Source organism: Mytilus trossulus, chromosome 13 (assembly GCF_036588685.1).
Source record: "Mytilus trossulus isolate FHL-02 chromosome 13, PNRI_Mtr1.1.1.hap1, whole genome shotgun sequence".
NCBI lineage: Eukaryota > Metazoa > Mollusca > Bivalvia > Mytilida > Mytilidae > Mytilus > Mytilus trossulus.
In genome coordinates this window covers 61,368,519-61,395,690 of record NC_086385.1, presented here as the reverse complement: position 1 = coordinate 61,395,690, position 27,172 = coordinate 61,368,519, and positions in this window count along the sequence as shown.

The window sequence follows — 27,172 nt, the reverse complement described above, 5'->3', positions numbered from 1 at the left end:
ACAAAAATGTACCATCATGCAAACATTGGTGCTTTCCTCATTATTTGAGCAATTTTTTCACGGATCGGCCGGACTATAATATAACAGGAGTACCACGATAGAATATGAATATATTGTAACATATATTATTTGTTATAACATAAGCAACACGACGGGTTCCACATGTGAGCAGAATCTGCTTACCCTTCCGGAGAATCTGGTATCACCCCTAGTATTTGATGTGGTTCGTGTAAAAGCAGTTGTTCTATGTATAAAACCTTGAAGATGCATAATGATAGATATATAATTCCTTGTATTATCAGTTTACGTATATTTTTTTTCATTTTGGACAGAAATGTCCAAGCATACACATATTGATAAACAATTTAGCAAGTCCTTCAAGACAAGCATCAAGGCTCGGACTGAGGAAGTAACTTTCAGAACATTTAGTCTAGTTGCTAGCCACTTAAAAACAGCATTGGATGTGTGTTTCGACGATAATTGTTTCTTCAATCAGGATTCAACAAAGTACATCTTTGTTTGAACTGTATTAAACAAGCTTTTTTTTAAAAATGAACGTAATGTAAAGTAGTTATGTTCTGATTTACTATATATGTAAGTATACATCATTTAACAAGGACAGATTTAATTTCTGTAAATTCAGTAGATACCAGTTTAACTATCACGCACACAATAACATAATCTCGTCCTATTTTGTCATCTTTCAGCAGAATAATTACTGGTTTTTAAATTAACTTGTTAACATCGAATTTTAAACTAGTTATTTCAACAGGCACATAGGTATCATATCAATACAATCATTTGTATATCGATGGACATGCACTGGTATTATAACTTAGAAAAACGACACATACTATATATATATACAAATGTAGCTAGACATCTATTTACTTTAAGTATGATTTCCGTCTGAGGTCTGTATTGTATTCTTAACATTATTAAAAATCTAGTTCATACCAACAACTGGTTTTAAAATAAAATGTGTATCTCCGATGCAAAACCTATGATTGAATTAATTTTTATAATAAAATGAGAATTTAATGATTTGACATCAATATCGCGTCTATATCTGTTTAGTCATCAAGTGTGTTTTTTGGGGTGAATATCGATAATTCAACTTAAAGTATATTCAACAAACAAATGTTAAAAATATGGTAAACAAATGAAACATGCATTGTTAGAATTAACGAAAAGTGTATATACTTATACGTCCGAAGCACTTCTCTGGATATACCTTCATCATGAACGCTCAAAGCCAAACATTTGAAATCCGAAGATGTATAAGTACCGAAACCGTTCAAGATCTGTAAAAAAATAGCTAAAATAAATAGCTAAATTCATCTATAGCCAACTTTGCCGGATGGAGTGGAAATCGTTACTATGATTTGCGATATAAGCCTCACACAGATAGAAGTTACGCTTTATTTATTTAGTACTCGATATATTAACTTCAGTCTATGTATGCTTATTTCATCTCGAATTATACCTTATCTCACCGAAAATTATACCTGCCGTAAAGAATTTTTCCAGATATTTGCATGCTGTTCAATAAATATAGAATAGAAGGAAACATGTCTTTCAAACGTTTTTAATGTAAAAAGTGAAACATGCGTTCTTCCATCCAAATCAAGACGACGGTAAGTAAAACTTGGTGTATATTGTTGTTTTATTTCGAACGAACGACTTTATTTAAACGTCCTGTGGCTTCAGTACCACGATCACTGATCAGAGTATCACATACTCTTTATTCAAACACGAAATTGAAAAACAATTTCAGCATTTGTTTTTTCGTATTTTGTTCTACAACTATAAATTTGGTAAAGGTGTTATACCACCATTGATTTTCCCCTATTAGTCCTTATTAAATTTGCACTTTTCAAAAAAATGTGCAGAAGATATCATTGTTTCAAATAAAAAAATACTTGGCATGAGTAAAGTTTTATCATGTCCAGTACTATAGAAAAAAAAACATATAACATTTAATTGCATACAATAATATAACTATCACTGGAAGTTAAGCAATCCAATTTCTCTCCTTTATCTAACCTGTGTTCAAGGTTTAGGAACCATGTAAACATCAAGTTTACAAAATATTCTATAGAAACCCCAAATAAAAAAATAATAGTTTTTTGAAATTTCCAAATACATATGTTTATTTTGAAACATAATGTTTTACAGCAACAAAATTTAGGATTAATTACCTACAACTGTCAAATTCAAAGGGATAATTTTTTCGACCTATTTTCGTATACAACCGGATGTGACGTACCATGAGTTGGTGGTATTTCACCTAACAAAGACATTATTGTTTAATAAACTGAATATGACTTTTTTACTTTATAAAACTTGTTATTTCAAGCATTCCTGTCAAGTTTTGTCATAATCAGTTCAAAAGTTTGAGAAAAAACCTACAGCGATTCAAGCAAAATTTCTTTTACAAATCAAAACCAAGCCGCATCAAGATAGACTATAGTGTGGACAAATAAATTATCAAATATTCATCTGATCTGCTTACAAACAGTTAAATTTGATACACAAGATGATTATAGGAAGATGCATACCTCTAATCGACTTCTTTGTCTTCTTTATAATGTCTTCTTGGTCAAATGGTCAATTTATACCTCTCATTTTCTCAAAATTTCAACTTTTTAGGCCAATAAATAAAAAAAAATGTGGTAACTTTCACTCACTTATCACAGAAATGTTATAGAAAATGAGGAATTGAAGTATTCGAGCAGAATGAACAATCAATATTAAAATTTACTGTCTCCAAGGAGGTTTCAATAAGTTCTTACGTAAAAATCATATTTACATCGCGTTCGAGATAGGGAAATAAAAGGCTTCTCTTTTAGTGAATAATTTGTTGTTACAGCATTTAAAAGAATTGTATTTACTTCAAGCTATATATTTGTTAAAGTATTTCCTTGGCTAAGATTCTTTCATAGCAATAGCAGAATGTATAAAATAAGGAGAAAAAATCCCCAAAACAATACGTGTGGATTGTTCTGTCAACTGAATATTCATGGTAGAGTCTTATTTCCAAAAATGTACTCATAAAATGTGTTTTGTAGACTCAATCCGCTCAGAAAAAATATTTTTCTGTCATTTTTCCCTTATATAGCTAGAAAATGTATACCATGAGAGTACTCACAAGGCCAAGGGTGCATGTACTTCTTCCTATATCATTAATACCACCACTGATGTCCCCTATCAGTCTTTGTTGAATTTGCACTTTTCAAAAAAATGTGCAGAAGTTATCTTTGTCAAAAAAGAAATACTTGGCATGAGTAAAGTTGTATCCTGTCCAGTACTACAGAAAAAAAATTCCCATAACATTTCATTGCATACAATAAAATAGCTATCACTAGAAGTAAACCAATCACATTTCTACCCTGATCTGACGTGTGTACAAGGTTTAGGAAACATGTAACCTCAAGTTTACAAAATATTCTATTGAGACCACAAATAAAACATAATATTGATTTGAAACACCCAAGACATATGTTAATGAAATAAAAAAAAACAGGTACTGCAATAAAATTTAGGATTATTTACCGACAACTGTCAAATTCAAAGGAATAAATTGTTTCGACCTATGTTCGTAGACAATCGGATGTGACGTACCATGATTTGGTGGTATTACACATAAAGGCGTCTACATATGGAAAATTATAAGAATGTTCAACGAAAGAAAAGGAAATGGTCCATACAGATCAATTTTTCATATCCTAGGTACATTTATCTTGGTTCAACAAAGTAAATCTTCTATTAAAATGTATCTTATTTATTGAAAAGGCGTTGTTTAAAAGTTGTATGTTTAAAATGCAAAATTGTTATGTTCTGATTTACTACACATTTATATATACATTATTAAATAAGGACGTATTTATCAATAACATTTTCGTTTTCTATTCAGTCGTCATTCAAAAGAATAATTACTGGTTTTTAAATCTTTTTGTCGAATCTTAAACTATTTATATCCACAAGTACATGGTATCATATGAATACAATCATTTGTATATCGATGGGTTGTCATGCAATGGTGTTATAACTAAACAAAAAGGACACATGCTAGACATTTACTAAGTATGATTTCCGTCTGAGGTTAGTATTATAATCTTAACATTACGTAGATTAATAATGGTAAAATGTATTTCATGCCAACAACTGTTTCAAAATAAAATGTGTATCTCAGATGCAAAAAACCTATGAGTGAATCAATGTTAACAATTAAATGTGAATTTAATAATTTGACAATAATATCGCGTCTTTAGTCCGTTGTGTAATGAAGTGTTGTTTGCTTTTGGGATGATTAATGGCGCTTCAAATCGGTGAACTGATGAAAAACTGAAAAGGTTTTTTTTGTTCTGATAAGAAGGAAAATCGCTAGGGTGATTCGAATGGCACAATTTTCTACGCTTCTAGGAAACGGGGTTTTATTGATTTCAAACTCGTTAAATTATAATAAAAACACAATTCAAGGTAGATTAAACACAAACAACAAACATTAAAGTAGCAACTTTCGAGTAGCACCACCATACGAGGTATATATCTCCAAATTAATACGATATTCTTGTGCTTGTATTTCTTAAAATGATTTTCCTGATAGAAGAAGTACCATTATCTAATGTTAATGCTTTTTTCACATTTCCTGAGCGGTTTGAGAAAAAAAAGTTCTCCTCACTATTGAAATATCTGTTCTCGGCAAATGATTAGTCGAAATTTGATTATGATGTCAAAATGTTTTGTTTGCTTCTTAATTTTCCTGTTGTGACGTGTTGCAAGCAGCTAACCAAAAGTTAAGTGACAAGCGCTCCACAAAGTAAAATATACAACACTCATCAATGATTCATAGAGAATGAAAATCTACATCAGTCGCTGGAACGTGTGGTGCTAGGTGTCCTGCTATTTTATTGACCGCGTTTATTAGTTTCAATGCAAAATGCTATACATGTAATATACAACACGTTGATTATACAGGTACGCATCATGTTTCCATGCGTTAGACCATCCTCGTTCACTTGTTGATGAGTTATTAGTTCATTCAAATTGATTTTATCTTTCTTTACAGGTTTTACAATGAACTTCTATACCAAAGAAAAAGAGCCTGACGAAGTAAGATGAATATATGTGTTGTTGTAATAGAATGTAATTGATAGTTGAATAAAAATAATGTTACTACCTATAAAATGCAATTAGTTTTGGAGACACAGTGATGGCATGTTATTTTTCTTAAAAAAAGTTGAATCAAAGTTATTTGTTAGTATTAACAATTAGTGTTTCCAACGTGATGATCTGTATTAATTTTATTCAGAAACACTTTAACACTAACAATGGTAAAGCAAAGGAGTTGCTTGCAAGTTATCAAATTACTAAAGTGTTCATTAAAATATCATCCTAAGATATACACTGAAAGATTAATTTGGTATCTTACTCATGTTACTGTCTTAGTGATGTCTAACCTCGTGAGTTTTGTGTGATAACGAAATTATTTTTTATCAAATATTGTTGGGCATGGTTGTGACATGTTCGAAATACGAAAATATGGTGATGATTATGAGTTACAAAACAGATCATGTTTCGGTTTTCGACAAATGTTACCCATGTGTGTTAAGAAGCATCATATTGATGTGTTTTGTGAATTAGTAGATAAAAGAAGATGTGACATAATTAAGGAGACATCGAAGTCACAATTTCTAAAAGTAAACCGTCAAAGGTCAAGTACGGTCTTCACCACGGAGCCTTGAATCACACCGAACAGCAAGCTATAAAGGGCCCCAAAATGACAAATGTAAAAAATATTATACAGGGAAACCAACAGTATAATCTATTCAAAAAGAAAAGAGAAAGGAGAAACACGTATGAACTATATATAAAACTTCAACTCCTAGACACAGTGTATGTAAAGTGCGAATACCATTTTCACTGTGTATACCATACATTTCTGATGTAGAATGATAAATAAACAGACGAAAATGATTTTTTATGAAAATGAAGAAAAATAGTTCAAATGTATATGTTAAAAATAAATAATACAAGACAATGTTAGAAATACGGAACTGTCTAGAAAACAATTTTAATATTTGGGGTTTACAGGCATGCTGAGTCTAACCGTGTATTTAAATATGGGACTTTGGGCCAATTTATTCGAAATGTTCCACATTGAGGTCCAAAGAGCCCAACATTCACTGATTTTTGTTTTATTTCATTACAAATGAATTCTAGCTTGGATGTTGTGTACATACATAACCCCAACTGTGCAGGGTTCGACCTGTTTTGTAGAGTCAAGTTTTACATTACAGATCATTTAATATAGTTTTGTTTGTATCAAGGGTGTTTTACATCACTTATATCAATACAACTTCATCAGTGCACACATCTTATACCAGCGTCACACATTATGCTTGTGTCACACATTAGCGTATAGACCGGCGTACACCAGACGTACAGAGAAAAATGTCAAAGTCCGTATACGTTAGTTGAACGTCAGAGGAACGTTAAGAAACGTCGCACGATACTGGTGTTATTTTAGTGAAATCGCAGACAAGACGCATTCAAGTCATTGATTAATAAACATTAAAAGTGATCTTCTAAAGTATTATATATCATTTTAAAGCTTTTAAATTTTTCTTTTAGAATATTGCAATTTTGTATATGTAACAGACTTTTTTCATTAGGTGAAAATCAATTAAACCTTCATTTTTAATATTATTTCCTTGTCCCGCGTTGCACTTTAAGTTTTGGGAAATTCGGAATATTTTAAAAACCATATAAAAAATTCCACCAAACGATATAAAACTCTGTCTAGAACAAGCACGACATAATAGGTCGATGATGTAATGTCGGTTTTTTCTTTAAAAAGACGGAATTTCGAGAAAAAAAGGATCTAGATGATACAAATTATGTGTCCCATGCACAAAAAATTGCCGTAATTTTTCACATTGTCCAAAAAAAAAGGGACACCAGAGCAATCACCATGTCGTAAGTAAATAATTATTATACTAGTATTGTATACAAAGCTCACACTTTCGCCTCATGCAATAATCAGGGATGTTAATAACAAATTCTTTTTATTCGAGTCGAATATCAATGTCCAACAATGTGTCCCCTTCAAGCCAAATTGACGTAGGATGACGTATTTCTGTTTTTTCATGATATTTATTTAATACAGTGCTATTCGCTACAAAAATCTAATATATGAGGGGAAAAAGTACAAAAAGTTATCTCTATTTTGATAGTAAATTCTCATAAATTTAATCTAAAATATGAGATATCGGATCAAACTATAATGTCCGATACAAGGTCCCAATTCAACATACGATTTTAACGTTATGTAACAAAATATACAAAATTTACGTCAATTGTCATTATTGCGGTTTCACAGACGTTTCAGAATACGGGTAATTTTTGTTGCTTGTTGAGAGAACTTCAAATGTTTGGTAAAAGCTCAATACTAATCTATGGGAGGGGGCAATATTCCTCACGGAGCTGCATGAAGTGTTTTCCGGAATTTATAATGATCGAAATCGCTACAATACAAAATCATAAAAATGAAAACAGCTATTGTTCTCGCTACTTCCTTTGTAAATTGTATATATTTGTGCAGAACTTAATGGCACTGTCATGCTATATATACCGTAGTCCATTTACCTCGACATTCTGCAGTGTATACATGAGTGCATTAGCCATGTAAGCAGTGCGTAGTGTATTAAAAAGATCGATTGCTTTTGTAATTAAAATGTATATTAAACAAATAGTTTCAACTTAATTTTTATATTTTTATTTGTTAATAAAAAGCTTAGTATATTATCTAAGAAAACATGAATCTAAAGTTCATAAATTTCGCTCATGCAATCTGTTAATTTTAGAAAGCCATCTGAAAAACGTGCATTCTAACGTTTATGTTGGATAACGTCTTCCAGTAAGTAACGTTAGGTGACACCAGTATCTTGTGACGTTTCTAAGCAATCGTTAAACGCGCGTTGCATAAGTTTGAATTACATCGAAATGCAAAGTAATACGCTTGGGGAACGCTAAAAATCCAGGACATTTTTAGGCAGCTTCAAAATTTTCATTCAGCTCAAGCGTGTGTCAATCGTATTATGCTACACGCACGCAATACATACGCTAAACGCGCGTTGAAAACACTACAGATAAGTTTGAGACACGTTTAGGGCACGTTGTATACGCTTTAAGATCGTTCGACTTTAACTAAAACGTATGCGGGTGTGTTTGTTACAAACACCCAATAATTAGACGTCCCAGACAGGCCTAAAGCACGGTTAATCGTCCTAGATACGGCCTGGACGCGTATCAAATAGTGCAAGAAACTTTGTTTCCTTCGTATCGTGCATTCCATCTACGTTAGACAAAGGCCAGAAATAGGCAAATATACGTTACTTGAACGCCCGATAAACGCTTAGGTACGCTTTCGTACGCCCAATTCACGCGTAAAGCTCGTTTTGCACATGCTACAGATATGATTGAAAGGTTAAATGCATCAACAATTTCTAGCGTATTGGCAGCGTACATAATTTTCTATCACGCTGGCGTCCATGGAACTATACGCTGAAGTGAGACGTCGGTATAGCGTATTACACAAATGCGAATATTGTGAATCCACATTTCAAGACAACGCGCATCCTAATGGGCATAAAAGCTGCAAGCATTGTAGAGGTCCTGATCTGTACTCATTGTTCCATTCAATTTAAAGGCAGAAGTGGCCTTGCTTACCATATTAAGAATGAAACGTGAGCTTTTAATCACACCTGCCCGTTTTGCAGTAAATCATTTCTACATAAACAGAACTTTGATGGCCATGTCAGCAACCCATATTAATATGGAAAATGCGAAAAATATTTTTGCGCAAACATAATTTGAAACACGAGGCACCAAGCTGTCAAAAATAAAACCCACAACAACTATTAGTGGGATTTATGTAAACAGGAGTTTGCAACTTCAAAAGGTCTAGCGAATCACAAAGAGAGAAACATGTCAATACTGTTAGAAAACGTATATATGTGGCTAGCTAGTTTTTATAGACATATATAAAGTCATACATAGATATAAATATTAAAGTAATCAACTTAGTTTTTACATTTATTACAAGTCCAATTATCACATTAATCTACAATGAAATGTCTTCGCATCTTTGAAAATTCTACATCAGAAGTGGTTGTACATACAGTGATAATTCATCGCCTCTATAGTCGCTTTTAATAATCGATATTTTCCATTGTATTGCTTATATAAAACATATTTGAACTTTAACACTGTTATTGTACATTAAAAAGACATATCACAATAAACATATGTCAAAGCGTAGTTTCAAATATTTTTGTTTATATTTTAGAAACGTAAACAATTACAGTTTTCCAATGATCCTTTATTCTACAATAGACATACTCGCATACGACAGCGAAAATGTATTATCTGACTTTACACTTTACTGTGTGTTGTGCGTTTTTTCGTCTATATTGGCTAGAGGAATATGTATAGGGGGAGGGTGCAGATCGCAAAAAAAAGTTAAATAAATAAAGGCAACAGTTGTATACCGCTGTTTAAAAATCTCGCTGCAGTTTTGCACCTGTCCCAGGTCAGGAACCTCTGGCCTTTGCTAGTCTGGTATGATTTTTAATTTTAGTTTCTTGTGTATAATTCGGAGTTAAGTATGACGTCCATTATCACTGAACTAGTATGCATAATTGTTTGAGGGGCTAGCTGAAGGCAAAAACAATCAAAACCTAGGAGTTAACAAAGACTCACAAAACCAAAGGACATGTACATCAACAGTTATCAATAATAATTAATAAATAATACGAACTCCACTAAAAACCGGGAGTGAAATCAGGTGCTCCGGAAGGGTAAGCATTTCTTGCACCGTATATGGCACCCGTCGTGTTATTTCTTTGTTCAGTTCGGTAATGATGGAATGTTATTATGACTGAGAACGAATATCGATAATGATTTCTGACACACCTTTGTTATCATGGCCAATCAGCTCATGGTGGCGACAGTAACATTTCTTCAGGGATGACCTTAATATGATTGATGCATAGCCCTGTCTTAGCAACTTTTAAGAAAGCAGTATTCCTCGTTCAACAAAATCGACGTGCTTTGAGCTAGCTCTAGAGTAACGTATACATTGAGACAAATATATTCCATATGCTTGTGCCGCTAGGATGTTGCTACACAGAAATGAAAAGTTGACTATACGAAAATTAAAATCATCGCGTTTGTCATAAATGTTGGTGCTCAACCTACCATCAGTAGTCATGTCGAGAACAAGGTCTAAATATGTATCAGATTTATCTGTGTCGGTAGTATCCTTAATTTCAAGTTCATTTGAAGGACGCCTCCGGGTGCAGCAGTCTCTTGCTACATTGAATACCCATTGGTTACATTCGGCTGTTGTCTGCTCTATGGTCGGGTTGTTATCGCTTCGACACATTCCCCATTTCAATTCTCAGTTTTAATTTTTTGAATTTTATGCAGGATTTAATAGATGCCACTCGATGCAGAAACACAGAAAAGTTACAGAATTGTCTAAAAAGAGGAGCAAATATAAACTTTAAAACCTTGGTAAGTTATATGAATATTATAGAATTATAGTTTTCTTTTGTTGGAAAATAATAAAGGTAAAATAACAAAAATACCGACTTAATCAAAACGAAAAGTACTAAAGGACAAAATCAAAAGCTGAAACACATCAAACAAATGGAAACAACCGACATACTCCTGACATGATACATACATGTATATGTCCTGGTGTAGAACATGTTGGATATCAACTGGTTTTATTGCTAGCTTAAACTCTAAGCCCCCCTTTCGTGTTATGAAAAACAGTAAAATTCCCAAGTCAGTTTCATGTAAATAAACTGATCATAGAGATGCCAGGACTAAATTGTGTATATCCGGCAGACGCGCGTTTCGTCTACAAAAGACTCATCGGTGATGCTCGAATCCGAAACATTTTATAAGGGTCAAATAAAGTACGATGTTGAAGAGCATTGAGGACCAACATTCCTATAAGTTTTGCCAAATACAGCTAAGGTTATCTATGCCTGAGGTAGAAAAGCCTTAGTATTTTAAAAATTCAAAATTTGGTAAACAGTTGAATTATAAATATAACCGTAAATGCATGACTCTCATGTTTTTCTATCTAGCAAAGCATTACCTGAAATATATTTTTAACATATATTGATATGGATAAGATTGGTACAATATTCTAACAACACTATAATTTACATACAGAACGGAGATACTTAAATGAAATGCTTGTACTGTTGGTTGGGCCAAACGGGATTATCATGAACAGTTCAATGTAAATAAACGCGAGGTATCGCTATCTGCGCTGCTTCTTACCTCTAAATTACGACCCGTACTTATAGGATATACGGCGAGATATACAGCTAAAAGCGCTGATTCTTACTTAAATGTTTATAACCTGTTAGTTTTGCTTGCACCGCCTGTTGTAAATTTGCCGGTTGAATCATGGTGCTGAAGCTTTATTATAAGCTGACGAGAGATGGTATTAATCTGATGAGTTAAGTCTTTTTAAACTGAGTTGTATATGCTGTTCATATTTCGTGCTTTTTAAACACTGCCCGAGGTTTAAGGAGAGTTGAGGGCTCGCTAACATGCTCGACCCCGCCACATTCTTTAGTATTTGTTTTCATTGTTGAAAGCCGTACGGTTGATTATGGGTATTAACTTCCATTATCATTTGAACTAAGGTGGATATTTGTCTTTTTGGCAACCAATCAAGTCTCATTTGGTTACTGTACTGGGAAATAACAACATCAGTGTCACCAAGGGGACTTCAACACAGCGATAAAATCCCGCAAAAAGAGTTGGGCCGCAGCTGGCCCTTAAACAATATTTTATGTAGGTATTTTCTTTAAACCAAATGAATTCATTCATTCATGTGTCATACAATATGTAATATTGACAATTTCTATATGAAATATGATATCGTGTACCAGTTTGACTGAAATCTTACTGTTTTATATCCTTTCATGCAATAGGTTCACTATGATATATGTCATGATAATATACTACTAAAACCCTAACGAGAAGATTTGTGCTTAATTTTAATATGATGATAGCAAACTGAACATATCTATTGGTGATTGCTTTACACTTATTATTTATGTGTTTAAATACTACATGTTTATGTGGATTTGTTTGTTATAATATATGTCTCTAATACACTCTTTTCATGTCACGAACGTTTTCAATTTATGTTCACTTGTTTAAATCTAAACACTCGATATTCAAACCATCGATCATCAATTTTCAGACACGAATTTAATTGATACTAATGCAGATATAGTTGATGATTGAGTCAAAACTGTGAAACTAATTTTGAGAAGGAAACACATAGCGAAAGCTTAAGGGTGATGACAATTTTTGTTCTTATTCATTATCAATATTTGTAAAAATAAAGTATCGCCTGCTATATGTTTTAGCATTGGCATTAGTAACCAATCCGACACTGTTGAAGTTGAATGATTCATTTATTAGCACCTTAAAAATACGTGTATATTTGTAGGACTCCTATCCGCGATGGTACTCCGAACCGCAATGGCCACGCTGAGATGTGATGGTTTGACACCTTAGGTGGCTCACCCCGATAAGGACCCCCCGATAGATTTTTTTATTTCCACATAGTTTGTAGATGTTTTAATGCTGAATCTGAAAATGCACAGAAAAAAGGGGGTAACTAGGGTATTTTCTCCTCAAATTGAAGCGAAATGTGCGATTTTGACCCTATTTCCAAACAAGTCCACCCTTTTAACAATACCAGATTAATCAAATTCAAAGACTTTAAGAACCAAGTCAGTATGATTAGTATGTGGACATAACATTAAAATTTGAAATCTAAACGTTTTCCTTTGTTATTTTAGATTTTATCATCCTTTTATTTTCAGATTTATGTCAAAATTTGGCATTTTATAATTTCAGTTTAGGGCTAAAAATATTGGTTACATCGATTTTTCCAAATTTCACCGGTTGATTAAAAAAGAAAAGGATATGTCAAAGCTATGTTAATTTTGAATATTTAAAGGTAAAATAAAATGGGGGTCAACAGACTTTTAAAAATGTTGCGAGCGTTTGTTAAACCTCTCTACCCCTTGTGGTCCGATTTCAATGCACTCCATTATTTAATTTGTTGTACATTCTTTATTTATGGCTTTAATAAAAATAATGTTTGTTATTTTATAAATGGACGATAGCTGAATATAAATGTGATTAAAGTATTACTATTTGTTAGACACAATCGAATTTTTTGTTATTTTGGTGAAATACGGTATTTTTTTTTAGCGCGAAGTATTTCCCTCTAACTAGGCGCTCTTATCGGACAACACAAATTTCAGGGTCACCATTGCTAAGCAGCCTACCGCACTGATGCATATGACCATATACATAAAAAAACAGACATGGTGGCGAATAGACAACGATGAAGGTAGAGTTATTACATATATTTCGATATATTGGGCAGCCGTATGTTTTCAATATCACGAAAAATACAAAGTTGGGGGGCAGTCTCAAAATACTCGCCACTGTAGAAAATCACTGCGGCTGAAACATATTTCCCCCACTTTTCCTCTAGGAATTCCCCCTTACTTACACTTCCATTATGTTCATCCCATCCCCTTACTCCCAGACAACAATGGACAAAAAAATGACAAAATATGTTTTTAAGATCTCCATCCACCCTCACCCTCTTTTCGAATTCTTGTCCTTTTACCCTGATACTAAAATATCGTATACTCGCTTTGTTTCTACTTCCTGATCCCTCATTCCCATGTTCCGTTAGTAGGCTTACAACTGTACACCTCAAGGGGTTCAATTAATAGTGTGTATTTGTTTGTTTTCCTAATAACTCGGCTACAGTCACACGCATACATTTTTATGGATGGATTTGTCTTAATCAAAACATTTCATATTGCGAATGAAAAAATATGTGTTTTTCCTTTTCCCTACCTACATGTAACCTATACTTTTAATTAAAGCTTACATTTTTGTACCTTCAATTAAGCTTTTTGTCACTTTTCAACAAGTCATGTTTAAATCAGATTTTCTCTCTCGTAAACTTAATGTAAAAACAAAATTAAATTAAAAAAAACTAACTATACCTAACCTATTTGTTTTAAAAATTCAAAGATGTATTAGCATGATTAGGAAACAGAAATTTTAATTTATTTAACCTAAGGTCAAGTACCAAATAAAACATAAATGAAGTAGGGCTTATCTAGTTTACCAATTAACACATACATTTTAGTTGTATTTAAAAAGTTCATCTTGGTTGATTTTCTGACAGATTTTTTCTGATATTTAATTGCAGGCTCCAATGGCATGTCAGAGCAAGAAGTAATTTATTGTGAAACACCCTGGAATGTTCAACTTTATTTGGAAATTATTGGCAAAGTACTGAGTCTGGCAGAATTTACACCAGAAGCCATTATCATCTTGTCTTGCAATTGGGAACTTTATGTAAACTGCTGAAACTTGAGAACAACATTAGAAGCCAAGATCAACAATATTTGGAACTACATCACCATGTATAGAATAATCAAATTACATGCACTGTCAGAAACCATATGGGAATCAATCTACACTTGGTGTCTATATGCAATGTGTTGTCAGAATCAATCCTCTCAAGACGCGAAATATCAATTATAGTTTGGAATTGTATGCTTTACTGCTGGCAAAATCCATAAAAAATGCAAGATCACAAAATGACCTACTGTATCTACCTGTCCTAATGATGAATACAGATTATTGAGTCTTGTAAAAAAAACCACTGAAGAAGCATATTGATATATAGAAATAATGAAAAAAAAATTATATAGAACTGATCAGCTAAGGATTGTACATGTATACATTTCAACATTTACTATTACATTGAAATTAACAATGTTAATAAATGTCTAGTAAATTTGATCTCATATGATATGAGGAATAAAAATCAAAAATGTTTTTAAAAAAGAGCTGTTTTAATTTAATTAATTTGCTCAGCTGCCGCCTGTAGTGAATTTTTCTGAAAACATGATTCATGATATGCAGTTTTCTGTAATACAGAAGGCAGCTTATGCTATTTGGAAATATAGGAAATCATAATACCAAGTTGTAGTTGTGGTAAATGCACATGCTTTGTTTCATCTTTAACCTCTGACCTAAACGGCCATTTGAACTGTTTTACATCATTTGGCATTTGTTGTCCATCCATATGCTATCCTGTTTCTATTTCAAAAGTTATATTTTCTGGATATAATGAGAAATTAACTAGTTGTGTTCAATGAGACAGCAACCAAACAAAACAACTTGTGTCTCACTAACCATGCTACATATAACTTTTTTTCACCTATAATAGTAAATTCTGAAATCATTGCAATTTTTCACGATAAGAATTAAATGTTTAGTTCAATTATTGTAATTACCAAAAATTCTGCATAAAGATCTTTAATATTCAGTTATCAGAATGCGAGCCCTAGGAAAGTCATTTGTATATGCTACATAGTGTAATCAATAGGTCTACTATATTTGGTGTATTGGAATGATTATTAAATGTATAAATTGAAATATTGAATAAGAGGATGTGATATGATTGTAAATGAGACCCTCCACAAGAGACCGAATAACACAGAAATAACTCTGGTCTCCAAAAAGCCTTCAACAATGAATTACACCTATTCTGCATATAAGGCCTTGAAATGACAAATGAACAATTTAAAACAATTCTAATAAAAAACATAATTTATGTACAAAATAATGAATGAAAAACAAATCTGCCTATATACTGCAGGGTATATCTGTACGGTGACCTATGGTTGTTAATTTATGTGTCATTTTGGTCTATTGTGGAAAGTTGTATTATTGGCAAACATACCACATCTCCTTTTTATACGACTGCAAAAATATTCTAGTGTCGTATAATGGTACATTTTTGATGTCGTCATCGTTCTGAAGTCACACTGGTTTCCAGACAATAACTTTTGTTTAAGTGAAAAGATCTTTATGAACATTTTTCAGAAGGTTCAATACTACAAAAGGAAGGTTGGGTTTGATTTAGTGATAATAGTCCCATCTGTTTAGGAATTAGGGGCCCAAAAGAAGCATTTTTTTAAATTTCAGGATAATAACTTGTTTAATTGTTTTGATTGCTCTGAGATTGTACAACAATGCTTAATACCACAAGTAGAAGGTTGGAATTCATTTTAGGGGTTATGGGGCCAAAAACAAGCATTTTTGCTAGTTTCAAGACAATAACAAGTGTATGGATCTCTCTGAAATTGTACCACAATGTTCCATATAACAAAGGGAAGACTGGGATTGAATTTGGGGTTAATCGCCTCAAACATGTAGGAATTATGAGCCAATAAAGGTAAACAAAATAAAATTTCTCGTTTCCAGACTATAATTTGTGTTTAAGTGTATGGATCTCTCTAAAATTGTGCTATGATGTCGAGGATTGCAGGAGCATTACGACTAATCATGTGTGCCGCTGCCACTAACTATTTGACGTCGCATATATATAAGTCCGGCTGATTGGTGAAAAAATGTGGGTCTGAGGACAAAAGCACCAAATTTGGCATGGTAATAGTTCTAGGTATTTCAAAACATATTAGCTATGAGCCCACCTTGCAATTTCAATATGGCGTCTTTTTTCAAGATGGCCGCCATAAAATATCAAAATATGTATGAATAACTTATATAAGGTCAGTTTCAGATCCAAATTTGTTGTGACAGTAGTGAGAGGTGTTTCAAAAAGTATAGACTATGAATACATCTTGCAATTTCAATATGGCGGGTTTTTTAAAGATCGCCGCCATAAAAAATCAAAATTAGCAAATTAGGAGATAACTGTATTGTATTTTAAGCTTGGCCTTCGTAAAACGTAGATTTTACTGTCGCAAATTGAGTTTACCTAGCGACGCGGAGCGGAGATAGGTAAACGGATATTTGCGACAGTAAAATCAAGTTTTACGAAGGCCAAGCTTAAAATACAATACAGTTATCTCCATTCTAATGCCACATATTAAAATAAATGTCATTTAATAAATATTTTGGCTTAAAAATGGCATAAATGAAAAAGTCCGCGAAACTGTTGCATTGTCTTTAGCATCTAAACAATGTGACGTCATGTGTTTACTCTGGATGTCAAACATGAATACTAAACATATTTTTACTTTTCGTACGCTTCAGAATGGTTTCAATATAGACTAAAAGAAGATTTTGAGGCTCAAAATGTGAATATTTTGTTTATTTTTCGAGAAATTACATATTCCAGAATTCAAAATGGTGGCTTTCTTAGTTACGGACTGGTAGAACGTGGAATCTAACCCCTCAAAATATGTATCAACGTCCAATGAAAATTATCGTTACAAACTAATTGCATTAGAATATCACTTATACATGTTGAAATTTGGGATGTGAGTGGTCCTGGATCATAAGTACAATAAAACCTATGGACAAAGTTTAAATTTCAAAATGGTGGCTTTTCCAAGATGGTCGCTATATGATATCAAAATCAACATGTAAACATTACATATAGTTACGAAGAGTTTTATTTTGACATCAGTAACACTAAGTGTCTTTTGCTACATGCCACATTTTTATACATTTTATACTGAAGCAAATCAACATTGACTCTCTCAACATAAAAATATTTGCGAAGAAATTATAGAATGTCGTTACTGTGATACCCGTCTTGCAGAAATGTTGCCTACAACAGGAATGACGTGTAGACCCTCAAACATCTCCTTTATGATTAGGTGAAAGAGGACGACATAGTAATAATCTTAACATAATTGAAGTTATATGATGCTTGGCATGACCTCAGATCATACCATTAGCAATGCAGTTACTTTATCTAGTCAAATATTATTTTGTTGATGCAATAAAACAGGGCAACTACAACATATTTGTATGGCTACGAAACATGAATAAGCTGCACGTACAGTTAGTTAACACAGACATGATGTAGTCATGATCTCGTTTATGTACTAGTAGGATCCAATTATTAATCTATCTAAAGTTACTGAACTAGAAGATTCCATCTATTCAATATTTACTATGTGTAACCTGTCTCGAATTCTGGTGTTTTTACAACACCAGCCATTGACATAATTGCCAACAACTACAGCTAGAGAATCGGTACATACACGTAGGACTAACATTGCCTTATTTCAGCATTTTTTTACTGTCGAACTGAAATAATTCGTCTTAACCTAATGGTTCGAAATGTTTGTATTTCTCTTATATTCTCTGATACTTTAACCAATATATAAGGTGCCAGCACAACTGATTGTACTAATGCTATGACATTTTAACAAGAAATATTAGTATAAACTAAGAGTTATCCTAGCACTAACCAAATATATCAATAACAGTCAAAAAAATCATATAGGCTTCATGAAAACGTTCGAATGTTTCCATTTATGGGATATTTGATTAAAATGTCAAAACACAATCCTAAGAACGTAGTATCAACTGCAAATTGTAATTCGAGGAATGAAATGAATATCAACAGAGCCATGTTTTAGTTAAATTATTTTTTTACATTTTTTTTCGGCGGCCATTTTGAAATGTCCGCCTTTTTTTTTTGGTACAGTTTTAAATTCCGCCATGACTTACTTTAAACATTGAATTTCTTTTTGTATGCTTTAAAAATATTAGATTTGAATATTATTTGCTGTAATTTAAAACTGGTAACTGATATTTGGACTGATTGGTAGCCATCTTGAAAATGGCCGCCAAATTGGATTTTTTTCCGGGTGGGTCCATAGCTTAAATTGAATACCATATATATAGATCTACCATTGTGCAAAATTTCATGCTTTTATCATCAAACCCACCATTCTTTTGAAAAAAATGCACGAATCAGCTGGACTATATGTAAAATGTCGTAACCATGTTTCTGCTTGTTTTGAAAAGAATATTAAACTGTACATAATTAGTTCCCATAAAATCAACCTCCCCTTATAACAAAATAAAATTAACAAACAAAAGTGATCATAAACAGTTTTCCAAAAAAGAAGAACTATAAAGTAACGTAAGCATCTAATAAGAATTGCAACTTAATAGTCAACAGATGCACCCTGGTGTTTTTCAAGACTTTACAGTTACATGTAGTTCATTGACTTTTAATACCGTCTTCAGGTTGTGTGAAATAATTGATATAAGAACTGATAAATGTTACCATGAATGGGGCAGTAGGTCTGTGTTTATTGATTTAACCTGGCCGTGGCGGTTTTGATGTTCTCCCTCACTTAGATTTATCAGATTCATCTGCTGTGTTATCTTTCAGTTTACTATTTTAATTCATTAGGAATTGTTTTAAATCATGTTTAACAATTTAGTATCAGGCTTTTCAGTGAGAATTGAAAAGTGTCACAACTTCCTTCTAACTTCATAATTGTCAGATTGGGACCTATGTGTTTAGTTTTCGCCTTATCAAAATGTCAGCCGGACTGTAGCCGTTGTCAAGCGATGTTGTTCTGAAAGAAATAGTTATATTTGTCGTCAGACTTTTTAGAATTTTTTGAACTAGGTAGAGGAAGATGTGATATGAGTGCCAATGAACCAACTCTCAATTAAAATAACATTTTTTTTCAAAGTAAACCATTATAGGTCAATGTACGGCCTTCAACACGGAGCAATCTGTGATGAGTTTATCTAAAGCTAGTCATCATTTCAGTTTAATCATGTATATCTACTGTATAGTCATTTAATAAAATTTACTGTTTGCAAATCTGATTATTATTCTTGATAATAATGATGTTTTTGTCCCAGGGTTGGATGGATAGTTGTCTCATTGGCACTCATACCACATCGTCTTATATGTATGACAGTATCTTTATAATCATGAACGCAGATGCATCAAACAAACAAAGAGTGCCTTTCAATATATAAACCAAGCTAATGATTTTGAAAAAAACAAAACAATGGATAACCCTATGTAGTTTAATTACGATTATAGGGATTACACCACTGTCCAAGGTTATGGGAGGGTTGAGCGCAGTTTAAACATATTTAACCATGCCACATTTTTTATTCTTTGTTCTCTTTTTTATAACCATACGGTTGCTTATAAATGTTTCCTTTACTTCATATGAACGTAGGTTGATAGTTGTCTCGTTTGCAATCAAACCAAATCTCCTTTTAAAACTGTTCTACAAACTAACAACAGCAATGTCACCAATCAGTGTTTAACACAACGAAAAGATACCGCACTTGAGTCAGGTTTCAGTTGTCCCTTAAACAATATTTTATTGATGTATCTTCATTAAGTCAAAACGCATCCCTGCATCATACAATATGTCGATGCTGTTTTCGTTCTTAATATATAGGGACAGGTCAACGGGTTATAAGTAAAACTTATAATCATATTGCTTCATGTGCAATAACAAAAACCAAATATACTGCATCATATATGCATGTCAAAGTAAACAAATTACGCTTGCTATTATAACGTGTGGATACTCATTAATAAAGTAGTACAATGGAAGTTATAAACCACTGACCCTGGTTGAGCGCTTACTAAAATGATTAATCCCAACACATTCTTTATGGTTTGTTCTTATTGTTAAAGTAGTTATCAATGGTACCAGAACCTAGTACGCCAGACGCGCGTTTCGTCTACATAAGACTCATCAGTGACGCTCATATCAAAATATTTATAGCCGAACAAAGTACAAAGTTGAAGAGCATTGAGGATCACAAATTCCAAAAAGTTGTGCCAAATACGACTACGGTAATCTCTGCCTGGGATAGGACAATCCTTAGTTTTTCGAAAAATCCAAAGTTTTGTAAACAGAAAAATTTATAAAAAAAAAGTCCACATTATTGATATTCATGTCAACACCGAAGTGTTGACTACTGGGCTAGTGATACCCTCGGGGCCGAAACGTCGACCTGGCATCGACCCAGTGGTGTAAATAGTTATCAAAGGTACCAGGATTATAATTTAGTACGCCAGACGCGCGTTTCGTTTACATTAGACTCATCAGTGACGCTGAAGGTCGTACGATTGGTTATAAATGACAATCTAACTAAATCTCCTTTTTAATACTGCACTTCAAGATAACGACAACAATGTAATATATCGGGTACCAGTTTGACTTTACGCTAAGTGCGAGTCTATGTTGTTTTAAAATGACAAATACGAATCTTCCATAACAAACATTTTAAAATGCAGAACATTGGAAAAGTTTGTTGACTTAAAAAATAAAGGTTGTGGTCACACTTTATCTAGAAAACACAAGGTTATGTTGTCCCAATTCTAGTGATAGAGCTTACAATCAATGACAATTTAAATGTGATGAGATTATATCAAAAACATAAAACATAAACAATATTCAACTGACATGTACTGAAAATTTAAACCGAATGAAAATTATAGGAGCGCACACTGATACTGAAATTGTACTGTTTTGTAATTTAACACAACATTTGATAAGGATTACATAAAATAACAGAAAAACGAATGCATAAAGTAAGCAACAAAACTACAGGAATACATTTAAGTATCAATTTTGTCGATACTATTAAAAATAATTCAAAGAGTACATTTTATTTACAAATAGTCAGAGCATTGCATGCTGGGTAGCCATATGGCTACGAAGTAGGTTCAATTATATATTATTATTTTTTTTATTTTAAAGACAAGGGAGGAAGGTGTTGAATGATACATTTAGAAATAGACATACTGACAATTGTAAATTTTAATTCACGAAACAATAAAAACGATGCGCAATAATTTTATTAAATCAGTTTAAATCATTATTGGTAAACAAGGTCTAGAACAAAACTAAAGGAGGACATGTTTACATCCACTTCATTTAAACGTAGGTAGATAGGGGTCTCGATGTCAATCAAACCAAATCTCCTTTTATACTCTTCTGTGAAATAACAATATCAATGTCACCATTGGGTCCTCAACACAGCAAAAAAAAAAAACTCCCGCAGCTGGAGTCGGGCTTTAGCTGATCCCTAAACAATAATAAATCGATGTATATTCATTAAGCTTAAATGCAATCATGCACCATGCAATATAAACTAATGACGAATTCGTATCATAATCTGATATCGGGTACCAGTTTGACTTTACGCTAAGTGCCAATCTATGCTGTTTTACTTTCTTTAATGCAATAGGTTGATTCCTGTTTTATTTCATATTATGTTAAAATAGTGTTTTTGTCAATCCAGATTGGTGACACTGCCCTTCACATTGCAATAAAGAACAGAAACACAGAAATCGTCACGTTGCTGATTGATGTAGGAATTGATCTCAATATTCAGAATCAGGTTAATGGATTATAATTTAAACTTACAATCATATTGAGTTATCGGCAATACCATTCCATTCATTTACTGCATCATATGTGATGTCAAACTAGACGCAAATAGCTTTCTAGTGTGTGTGTTGATACTCTTTAGTAAAGTAAGGTTGCAAAAGTAGTGAAAAGTGACAAATTAGAATCTTCCATAACAAACATTTTAACATGCAGAACATTGGAAAAGTTTGTTGACTTAAAACAATTCCTAAGGTTGTGGTCACACTTTATCTAGAAAACACAAGGTTATGTTGTCCCAATTTTAGTGATAGAGCTTACAATCAATGACAATTTAAATGTGATGAGATTATATCAAAAACATAAAACATAAACATTATTCAACTGACATGTACTGTTTTTGTAATCTAACACAAAATATGATATGTTTTATATAGAATAACACAAAACACGATTGCATATAGTGAGCAACAAAAATACAGGAACACCTTTTAGTATCAATTTTGTCGACACTATTAAACACAATTCAAAGGATACATTTTATTTTACAAATAGTCAGAGCATTGCTCGCTATGTATCCATATGGCTACGACGTAGGTTGAATTATACCATTGTTTTAAAAACTTTAAAGACTAGGGAAATTTAGAAATATACATACTGACAACTGTAATAAAATTAACGGTACCAATGTTCTTGCACCAGATGCGCATTTTGACAAAACATGTCTCTTCAGTGATGCTCGTGGCCAAAATATTTGAAATCCAAAGCTTATATAAAAGATGAAGAGCTATAATCCAAAAGGTCAAAAAAGTATAGCCAAATCCGTTAAAGGAATCAGAGCTTTGCATGAGGGAGATACATTCCTTAATTTATAATAATTTCCAATATTTTGTAACAGCAAATTTTAATAACACAAAAAAATCCGTATGTTCATGCCAGTACTGAAGTACTGGCTACTGGTCTGGTGATACCCTCGTGGACTAATAGTTCACCAGCAGAGGCATCGACCCAGTGGTAGTAATAAAATTAACGGTACCAATTTGCTTGCACCAGATGCGCATTTCGACAAAACATGTCTCTTCAGTGATGCTCGTGGTTTCTTCATCAAACAAAACGATATGCACATCTGTTATTAGATTAGTTTAAATCATTACCGGTCAACAAAGTCTAGAACCATAAAAAAAGAATTCATTAACTAAATATTCCCTGTAACATGTACTAACAATAAGACAATACAAAATATGACAAGACATGGAATGTCTATATAACATGTAAGAAACTTTTTTGATAACAAATTTAAAACGTGTAATGGTTTACTTTTATAAATTGTTATTTGGATGGAGAGTCGTCTCATTGGCACTCATACCACATCTTCCTATTTCTATGTAAGTACACTATAAAATGTAAAGTATATAAGTAGGTCATTCCTACATTCATGATCATCGAAAGTATTAAATTCTTCATCTGTCTCTAGTCAACCTCTTACTGTAAGACTATTTATCAATAAACGTTTACAATTTTTGCCATTGAATGGCTAGTTTAATAATCGTGTCATAACAATATCATACATCTTACATAATGTAGCCAAAATATGAACTACATGTGTTTTGAAAAGTCATATTTCCAAAATTTGTTTTTATGAGGTTACCACTCCGATGTATGAATTCATTAAAAGATTGATAGGACTGACTGCTAGCATCTGGTTTGTTTTATTTAACTCCTTAGTACAGCTATTGTTTACTATAAAAATACCTTTATAACTATAAAATAATTGTATGCACAGATAAATTGATATGCACAACTCCTAAGTCATGAGAATACAGCATTGACAGGTGAAATGATATTTTTTTTATGACCAATGGTGTCGGGCATTTGTCTCTGTTTTTCCATGTTGTCAATCCAGCAACTCATTTGCTTAATATTGTCTGATGGTTCTGTGAATATTGAATATTTAATACATATCAATGCTAGAACATGTTAGTATTTATTTTATTTGATTGATGGTGGCATTGATCTCAATATAAAGAATCGGGTCAGTGGATTATAACTTAAACTTACAATCATATTGAATTATCGGCAATACCAAAATCATATGTGTCAAATTATCTTTCTAATGTGTGTGTGGATACTCTTTAGTAAAGTAAGGTTGCAAAATTAGTGAAAAGTGACAAATTTAGAATCTTCCATAACAAACATTGCAGAATGCAGAACATTGGAAAATTTTGTTGACTCAAACAAAATTTCCTAAGGTTGTGGTTCCAATATATCGAGAAAACACAAGGGCAAATTGTAACAGTTCTAGTGGTGAAGCTTACAATCAACGACAATTCAAATGTGATGAGATAATATCATACCACAAAAACATAAAACTTTCAACATATATGTGCATAACATTTAAACCGAATATATGAGAGCACACTGATATAACTACTCGAAACTACAGAAATGGCACTGTTTTTGTAATTTGATACAAGATTCGATGGTTTTCATAGAAAAACAGAAAACACGATTGCATAGAGTGAGCAACAAAACTACATATTGACGTTGGTTATGTTTCGATAGTCAACGTAGACCGAACATCTTTTCGTAACCAATTTGAACAAAATGACGGCGACAATAACACCGCCATTACCATAATTAATTTTCACTGCACGTTAATCGTTAACTAAAATAATACGCAAACACATACACATTCGTTTAAATGATAATAAGTTTTTTTGCAGTTAATTTTTTTAATAACATTTTATTGACACGGTGTTGTTTTATTCTCTTATTTGACATAATCTGCTATCGTTATCATTCAATGATATGTTAAAACTTGTGTATGTCATTATGTATAGGATGATGAAACTGCACTTCACTATGCTGTACAACAAAGAAACACGGAAATTACCATGTTGCTTATTGATGCTGGTATTGATCTAAATGCACAGAACAAGGTTAGTAAATGATCAACGAAACCGACAAAAAACTATGTACTACGTGTTTATATATGCAACGACAAATAGCAATGCTTGTTAACATAGTATAACATTGGATTTCTTCAAATTGAATTGACCTCACCCTTTTTAGCTCACCTGGCCCGAAGGGCCAAGTGAGCTTTTCTCATCACTTGGCGTCCGTCGTCCGTCGTCCGTCGTCCGTCGTCCGTCGTCGTCCGTCGTCGTCCGTCGTCGTCGTCGTCCGTCGTCGTAAACTTTTACCAAAATCTTCTTCTCTGAAACTACTGGGCCAAATCAAACCAAACTTGGCCACAATCATCATTGGGGTATCTAGTTTACAAAATGTGTGGCGTGACCCGGTCAACAAACCAAGATGGCCGCCACGGCTAAAAATAGAACATAGGGGTAAAATGCAGTTTTTGGCTTATAACTCAAAAAACCAAAGCATTTAGAGCAAATCTGACATGGGTAAAAATGTTTATCAGGTCAAGATCTATCTGCCCTGAAATTTTCAGATGAATCGGTCAATCGGTTGTTGGGTTGCTGCCCCTGAATTGGTAATTTTGAAGAAATTTTGCTGTTTTTGCTTATTATCTTGAATATTATTATAGTTAAGAGATAAACTGTAAACAGCAATAATGTTCAGCAAAGTAAGATCTACAAATAAGTCAACATGACCAAAATGGTCAGTTGACCCGTTTAGGAGTTATTGCCCTTTATAGTCAATTTTTAACCATTTTTCGTTAATTAAAGTAATCTTTTACAAAAATCTTCTCCTCTGAAACTACTTGGCCAAATTAATCCAAACTTGGCTACAATCATCTTTGGGGTATCTAGTTTAAAAAATGTGTGGCGTGACCTGGTCAACCAACCAAGATGGCCGCCACAGCTAAAAATAGAACAAAGGGGTAAAATACAGTTTTTGGCTTATAACTCAAAAACCAAAGCATTTTGAGGAAATCTGACGGGATAAAAATGTTAATCAGGTCAAGATCTATCTGCCCTAAAATTTTCAGATGAATCGGTCAATCGGTTGTTGGGTTGCTGCCCCTGAATTGGTAATTTTGAGGAAATTTTGCTGTTTTTGGTTATTATCTTGAATATTATTATAGATAGAGATAAATTGTAAACAGCAATAATGTTCAGCAAAGTAAGATCTACAAATAAGTCAACATGACCAAAATGGTCAGTTGACCCCTTTAGGAGTTATTGCCCTTTATAGTCAATCTTTAACCATTTTTCATAAATCTAAGTAATCTTTTACAAAATCTCCACTGAAACTACTAGGCCACAATCATCTTTGGGGTATCTAGTTTGAAAAATGTGTCCGATGACCTGGCCATTCAACCAAGATGGCCGCCACGGCTAAAAATAGAACATAGGGGTAAACTGCAGTTTTTTGCTTATAACTATGAAACCAAAGCATCTAGAGCAAATCTGACAAGAAGTTAAATTGTTAATCAAGTCAATATCTATCTGCCCTGAATTTTTCAGATGAATTGGACTACTGGTTGTTGGGTTGCTGCCCTCCAATTGGTAATTTTTAAAGAAATTTTGCCGTTTTTGGTTATCTTGAATACTATTATAGATAGCGATAAACTGTAAACAGCAATAATGTTCAGCAAAGTAAGATCTACAAATAAGTCAACATGACCTAAATGGTCAATTGACCCCTTAAGGAGTTATTGACCTTAATAGTCAATTTTTAACAATTTTCATTAATTTGGTAAATTTTTACCAAATATAGTTCTCTGTTACTAATGGGCAAAGTTCATGATAGATATAATTGTAAGAAGCAAAATCGTTCAGTAAAGTAAGAACATCAAACACATCACCATCACCAAAATACAATTTTGTCATGAATCCATTTGTGTCCTTTGTTTAATATGCACATAGACCAAGGTGAGCGACACAGGCTCTTTAGAGCCT